Source organism: Palaemon carinicauda, chromosome 1, assembly GCF_036898095.1.
Source record: "Palaemon carinicauda isolate YSFRI2023 chromosome 1, ASM3689809v2, whole genome shotgun sequence".
In the NCBI taxonomy this organism is placed as follows: domain Eukaryota; kingdom Metazoa; phylum Arthropoda; class Malacostraca; order Decapoda; family Palaemonidae; genus Palaemon; species Palaemon carinicauda.
The window spans coordinates 324,497,605-324,505,104 of NC_090725.1; the positions used below are offsets into that span (position 1 = coordinate 324,497,605).

Sequence of the window (7,500 nt, forward strand, 5' to 3'; positions counted from 1 at the left end):
TATTTTCCCTTTCTTGTCAGTTTCCTACCCAGGCATGTTAACTGCTGTTTTGACCATCCCAGCTTCCAATTAACTCTTTAGAAGAACTTCCTAGAGCTGTCAAAGATGGATTTACCGTAGGTCTCTTGGATGGAAGCAGCTACGAGATTTATTTCTTGGTATGTGTTGCGAAAAGTAATGTTTACAGAATTTAAGTCAATGTGTTGATTTTGCTCATTAATACAATGTTTTTTTTTTTTCTAATAAAATGAATGGAAGATTGTAAAATAAAAGAATTAGACTAATGATTTATCAACTCAAGATCAATGAAGATAGAAATGCAATAATATTTTGATAATTACAATTTTGATTTTGCAGACATCTCCTGCAGGCATTATTAAACAGACCTGGCTTTTGTTTGATCATGAAGATCGCTCAAATAGTTTTGTTGATAGTGCCAGCACTGGTATAAGAAGGGTAAGTGATCTTTCCATTGCTGTTATTTTATATATATATATATATATATATATATATATATATATATATATATATATATATATATATATATATATATATATATATATATATATATATATATATATGTGTGTGTGTGTGTGTGTGTGTGTGTGTATGTGGAATCTGTTTGTATGAAAACTTAATTGAAACTAATTATAGAAAGAAAACTAATGAAGAAAGTTGAAACTGACTGGAAAGCGAACTTTAAGTGAATGTTAGAAGGAAAAGTAAGGAAGCAAATTAAAGTTTTTGGAAAGAAAAGTGATATGATACTAAATGTTAGAAAGAATAATATTGCAAGAGATGAAAAGTTGATTAAAACTGAATGTTAGAAAGAGATTGAAAGTAAACATAGCAGGAATTTCAACTGATTTTAGAAAGAAAACTTGTAGAAAACTTTGTTTAGGTGAAGAGCAAAATGAAATCGAATGTTAAAAAGAAAACTAGTGAAGAAGATTGAAAATGATTGTAAAGTTATTTTAGAATGATTTATTATTAATTTGTTCTCTTCATTTATTTATATACTTATTTTCTTTCCTCACTGGGCTATTTTTCCCTGTTGGAGCCCCTGGGCTTATAGCATCTTGCTTTTCCAACTAGGATTGTAGCTTGGATAGTAATAATAATAATAATAATATATATCATTGTCCCTCCTAATATGACATAATTTTGTTCATCCATGAAGAGAAGTAATGGTGTTGTAGTTAAAAAATTTCTATTGTCAACCTTTTTATGGACTCGCAGAATGTTACTATTTAAATTAGTTCCCATTTTTGTTCACATGAAAATATAATAATAATAATAATAATAATAATAATAATAATAATAATAATAATAATAATAATAATAATAATAATGATAATAATAATAACTTTCGTTGAAAATTATAGCTGCCTAAGAGACATTCATCTTGTTGTTGAGCATCTCAATTGCTCAGATTTTTCTTCTTTCATCAGTACGGCATGCCACTATTATGTTGGTCATCGGTAGGGGGTGAGCAAATGCATAGTAAAAAATCTTTAATTTTGCAAGAAAATTTACTAAAAGTAGACTATCAATAACAAAAAGTTATAAGTGACTTTGGGTGATACACATTACAAGAGAGTATTAGGTGTTTAGTTCTATATTTAGGTAAGAAGTGAATGGAACTAGGCAGGGCTGACTTTATTCATACAGTTCGGTAGGATCATCAAGTCAGGCACTATTCAATGATTAATCCTTGCAAGAGGAGGCCATACTAAATCAGGGACGGAGCTGTTCTCCCACTGTCTGATGTACTCGCCTGGAGTGGATCCGTCATAATCAGGCTGCTTCTATACTCACAGTTGTCAGAGTTAGCCAGGTTCTAAGAAGATCCGGGCAAGGCCTCTAGTGCTGCAGAGGGCCAGACGTCAGGTAAACTATCCTGCTGCTAAGATCACAGGTCCATAGAGTACTGAGCTGCTTGTTGATTGGATGAAGAGTTTGCTGGGAGAGTCTCAGTCACAGACAAGCTGGTGAGGTGCAGATCGTTGTCGTCCATCTCGATGTTGGCGAGGCCTTGGGTGACGTTTTTATGGCAGGAGGAGAGGAGGAACCTCTCCTGAGTCATAATGAGATTTGACTTTTCCAGCTCAGTACATCCGAGGCACAGCCGTTAATCTTAACATTTTTGTTGATGTCCCCACATTCGACGTTCTTGATGTGCAACAGGAGTTGGCTCCCTGTTATAAATGGCAAGATAGACATTTCGGTATTATCATCGTTGCCATTCCAATAGAATGGTCACAACATCCACGGCTGATGAGCGATCTTGTCCTCGTGGTCTGATAGTAAATTTATCCATGTTTATCTCCGTGTCCTCTCGAATGGGCGTTATGTCTTTTTTTATGATATCCTCCATTTCCTTCTAATCTTGCTGATGCTGTTTCTGCCTAATACTTTTGATGTACAGGTTACCTTTTGAAGTTATGCTTTCGCTTCTGGCCTCAGTTTCATAGTAATTATCCATTACATGTTTGACCTCTAGGTTGACCTGCATGTTGAAGTAGATGTTGTTCACAAGGAATTGGGTAATCCCATCTAGCTCCTTGTGGGTCTCCATCCAGGAAGAACAATGGGAGAGGGCGCGCCAAAACGTATGCTTAGATGATGGAGGTCTTGTACCTAATGGGACATACAGTATACTGCCACCTTTTAATCAAAGTTTTTTGGAACTTGTGTAGAAATCGGTATGAAATTTGCTCTCAGCAGTCGACACCAGTACATCGAAGAAAGGAAGGTGGCCGTTGTCTTCATGTTCTTAAGTGAATCTAAGGTAAATGCACTCATCTTAGATCCTATATAGTTCATCCATATCGTCAGAAGAGAGGGCTTTCACCAAGGTGTCATCAATGTAGCTGACTTATATTTCAGGGTGATTTACACATGCAAAAACTCGCTCTTCAATGATGCCCATGAAAAAGTTGGCAAATTGGACACCAAGAGGGGAAGTGATTGCTACACAATGCTTTTGTATGTACACGTATCCACGGTGGGAGGTAAAAGGATCCTTCATCATAAATATGTCCAGGAGGGTGTGGAGGGCATGCTCAGGGATGGTGAGAGGAGGGGTTAAATTATTTCTCCCGACTCAGTCCAGAATACGCTGGATGGTCGCATCTACAGGAACATTTTTGAAGAGAGATTCCACATCAGGAGAAGTGATCAATTCTTCAATGAAGTACCCTTTGATTTCCATCAAGAACTCTATGGAAGAGGCTATGCTGTCCTGGTCGTCCTGGTCTGAAAGAGCGTCTAGTTTCTTGGCAAAATAGTGAGACCGTGTAGGGCACTGGCCAATGATAGAGCAGAGAGGGTTCCTTGCATCATGGGTCTTCATATTACCATAAAGGTAACCTCATCGGATATTATCAGTGATGGGCTGGAAATGGACGCATATTAGGCTGCATTGATACTGTCAATGGTGGAGTTGACGTCTCTTTTGATGTCCTCTCTGGGTGGGATGTCAGAGGTTGAAATTTTGAGGTGTCATCCAGGATGGTGTCCAGATTTTAGCGACATTCCTTGGTGTCAATGAGACCGAAAGCTACAGCCTTCTCATCCCCCGACTAATTGGTCTTTGAGGAACATCTGGAGGGTGAATATATTGACGCAATACTTGACTCCCAGAATGATGTCACCGAGGTCTATTGTCCCCATGGCATCTCTTACCCGGACAATATTTTCTGCATCCTATTGACCCTGCAGGACTGTGACTGGGGTCAGAAAGTTAAAACTATCTTCTAGAAGCTGATCTCCATCAACTGTAGAAGGAGACATATCCCAGAGAAAAAACAGGATTTCAACTATCTCCCCTTCACCAATCTAGAACGAGATACTGTCGCTACGCCTGAACTGCCATTTAAATTTCGCCCCACCCAGACCTACAGACAAGAGGCTGGTGGTTGAATAGCTGATAAACTCAATTTTCAGCCCCCAAGACAAAGTCGCTCTCCATGCTACTGATGCCGTCCAGCCCCTCCTGAATGCTGAAGCCCTCATGGACCATTCGTAATCTTCATTTGTTCTCGACGATGCATGGTCTTATTATATCTAATAATCCCTTTCATCTAGGTTTTAATTCAATCACATTCAGTAGCCTTCTCTATTTTTTCTAACTTTCTGATTCAGTTTGGTTTTCAATCACTCGGTTTCAATCTCTTCTAGTTCTCTTTATAACATTCAGTTTCAAATTGTTTTTCATTCAAACAGATTCAAACTTCTCTAATTTTCTTTGTAGCATTCAATAAAAAAACAGTTTTTCATTCCTTTTTAATATCCTTCCTTAGTTTTCTTTTAAGCATTCTGTTTCACCTTACATTTAATTAAAACAATTTTAGTGTCCTTTCTTATTTTTTTTTTTTTTCTAACTTTTAGTGAGACTTGCTTTTCATTCGGTTTCGATATCATTCCATAGATTTATTTTCAACATACTGTTTCCACTCACATTCCATTCTAATTGTTTTAATATCCGTTACTAGTTATCCTTCGAACATTCTGTTTCATCTCTCTTTTCATTAAGATAATTTAGATTCTTTCCTTGGTTTTCTTTCTAACATTCAGTTAACCTCACTTTTCCTTTACTTTCCATTTCCATTACTAGTTCTTTCTATCATTTAATTTCATATCCCTTTTCATGAATCAAATTTTCATTTGTTTACCTAGCTTTCTTTGTAACATTCAGTTAAAACTTGCATTTAATTCATTTTCAATATCCTTCACAAATATCTTTCGAACATTCTATTTCAAATCACTTGTCACTCTAATAATTTGCATCTTTCAAGTTGTCTTCCTGAAATTATGTTTCACGTGCCTTTTCTTTCAAAAAGTTTCAATTTCATTCCCTAGCCTTCTTTCTGACATTCTGCTAAAACTCTCTTTTCATTCAGATACAACCTTCTCTAGTATTCTCTCTAATATTCCGTTTCAGTTAGATTTTCATTGAAACAGTTTCATTCTCTTTCCTTAGTTTTCTCTCTAATATTCAGTTTCATATCACTTGTCTGTCAAGTAGTTTCAATTTACTTCTGTATCATTCTTTCTATTATTCAGTTAAAATCAACTTTACAATCATTTTCAATCTTCTTCACTAGTTTTCTTTTTAACATTCGATTTCAATTAGCTCTTCATCTAAACAAGTTTTCTACAAGTTTTCTTTCTAAAATCAGTTGAAATTCCTGTTATGCTCACTTTCAATATCTTTCTAACATTCAGTTTTGATTAACTTTTCATCTCTTGCAATATTATTCTTTCTAACATTTAGTATCATATCACTTTTCTTTCCAAAAACTTTAATTTGCTTCCTTACTTTTCCTTCGAGCATTCACTTAAAGTTCGCTTTCCAGTCAGTTTCAACTTTCTTCATTAGTTTTCTTTCTAGAATTTAGTTTCAATTAAGTTTTCATGCAAACAAATTCCATATATTTCCCTAGATTTCTGTTTAACCATCAGTTTAAACTCGCTTTCAATACCCTTTCCCGTCCCTTCCTGGTTTTCTTTTAAACCTTTAGTTTCATATATTTTTTCAAACAGTTGTAATTTACTTCTATACCCTTTTTCTTAACATTCATTTAAAACTCGCTTTTCATTCAGTTTCTATATTCTTCCCCAGTTTTCAACCTAACATTCCGTTTCATGTTACCTTTTATTCTCCCAGTTTTAACATCTTTCCATAGTGTTTTCCTAATATTCAGTTTTCATCAGCGGTTTATTCAAACAGTTTCAATATCTTTCCATAGGTTTTTTCTAAGATTTGATTAAAACTCCCTTTTAATTCCTTTTTCAATATTTTACCCTAGTTTCATTTGTAATATTCAGATTCAATTATCTTTTTAGTGTGTTAATTAACCGTTGTATTAATTAGTGTTTCATTGTAATATTAAGTAAAACTACTTTTTTTTCAGTTTCAAAACTCTTCCCCTAGTTGTCTTTTTAATATTGAGTTAAAACTTACTTTTCATCCAGTTTTAATTTCCTTCCATAGTTTTATCACTAACATTATGTATGAAATCAATTTTCATTCAAACATTTTCAATTTACAACAGCTTTATTTCTAACATTTTGTTTTTCACCACTTTACACTTTAACAGTCTCAATTTTTTTCCCTCAATTTTCAGTTAATAGCTGCTTTCCATTAATTTGCAATCTCCTTCCCTAGTCTACTTTCTAACATTTATGTAGTACTAGCTTTTCTTTTACTTGTAATCTCCCTCTGTAGTGTTCTTTTTTAACATTCAGTTTTGAATGGCTTTTCAGTCTAAAAAATTCAGTCTCCTTCCCTGGTTTTCTTTTTTAACATTCTGTTTCAAATTCCTTTTCATTTCAAGAGTTTCAGTCTCTTTCCTAATTTTTCTTTCCAACATTATGTGTAAAGTCAATTTTGATTCTAGCAGTTTTAATCTCCTTCCCTTGTTTTCTCTCGAAAATTCAGCTGAAAGTTGCTTTTTGTTCATTTTCTCTCACCACTTTTCTAACATTCAGTTTCAAATCCCATTTCATTTTCGGAAGTTCAATATCCTTCCATTTTTTTCTATATTTAGTTTCAATTAATTTTCCTTCAAACAGCGTTAGTCTTCTTCCTTAGTTTTCTCTCAAACGTTTATTCAAAAGAGGATTTTCGTTCAGTTTCATAATTCATCCGTGGTATGTTTTCTAATATTCAGTTTTCCATCACTTGTCATGACAACAGTTTCCATCCCTAATGCTAGTTCCCTTTCAAACATTCAGTCTCGGTTAGCTTTGCATTGCAATAATTTCAACGTCTCTCTTAGTTTTATTTCTAACATTAAATTTCAAAGGACTTCTCATTCAAAGAGCTCTAATCCCTTTCCTTAGTTTCCTTTCTATCATTATATTAAAACTCGCTTCTCCTTCCTTTTCAGCCTCCTTCCTTAGTTCTTTTCCTAACATTCAGTTTGAAATTGCTTTTCCTTGTAAGAGTTTTAATCTTTATCACTAGTTTTTTTCTTCCTTTTTTTGCTAAAATTTAGTTAAAACTCTCCTTTCATTCAGTTTGATATCTTTCCCAGTTTTAAATCACTTTTCATTCCAATAGCTTAAATATCCTCCCTTACCTTTCTCTCTAATATTTCGATCAATCTAACTTTTTTACTAACTTTCATTCCCCTTCCCTAATTTTCCTTTTACCATTCAGTTTCAATTAGATTTTCATTCAAAAATTTTTAGTCTCTTTTGCTGGTTTTCATTCTAATATTCAGTTAAAGAGAGCAAGTCTGCTCCATTTAAACAATATTATTAGTTCGCCATTCCAAACTTAATGTAATTTTGTTTTTTTTTTTTTTCTGAACCGATTTCCATGATCTAAAAAGTATTTTGAAAATGAATTTATCAGTAAAAATTTTTTACATTAAAATTTCTATTATCCCTCATTTTTCATATGTACTTTTTGAAAAAAAAAAAAAATATATTGACAATGTTTGTTAAGATTGTCCTTTTTTGAATACAAGTTTTGATTAGTTAGCAAAT

The 7,500-nt window shown here is 33.7% G+C and overlaps 1 pseudogene; it reads left to right on the forward strand.

The window, feature by feature from the left end:
- The first annotated feature begins 34 nt into the window (after positions 1-34).
- The window catches only part of LOC137640826 (uncharacterized), a 10,193-nt pseudogene continuing 2,727 nt past the window's right edge, over positions 35-7,500 (forward strand).